General features: G+C 57.1%; 1 protein-coding gene across 1 annotated transcript in view; it reads right to left on the reverse strand.

The window, feature by feature from the left end:
* The window catches only part of LOC107653876 (mucin-2-like), a 1931-nt gene that overhangs the window by 557 nt on the left and 1071 nt on the right, over positions 1-303 (reverse strand). The window lies entirely within an intron of this gene.

Below are 303 nucleotides of genomic sequence, written 5' to 3' on the forward strand. Positions count from 1 at the left end.
CGTGGCTGTGATGGTGTGGGTGTTCAGGGGCGTGGTCGTGATGTTGGTGTGGGTGTTGAGGGGTGTGGCTGTGATGATGGTGTGGGTGTTGAGGAACGTGGCTGTGATGATGGTGTGGGTGTTGAGGGGCGTGGCTGTGATAATAGGTGCGTTCGACTTCATGCCGCGCCGCGCAAACCGATCGGCGGCTGACTTGAAGCAGTGCATGCCGGTTAAAAATTTTGTCCGACTAGAACCGGCGCCGACGCTACGTCACTGTCACGTGTGGCATCAAAGTACCGCGATATCGTTTCGAGAGCAGCA

This window comes from Sinocyclocheilus anshuiensis, unplaced genomic scaffold (genome assembly GCF_001515605.1).
Source record: "Sinocyclocheilus anshuiensis isolate Anshui unplaced genomic scaffold, SAMN03320099.WGS_v1.1 scaffold1994, whole genome shotgun sequence".
Classification (NCBI taxonomy): domain Eukaryota; kingdom Metazoa; phylum Chordata; class Actinopteri; order Cypriniformes; family Cyprinidae; genus Sinocyclocheilus; species Sinocyclocheilus anshuiensis.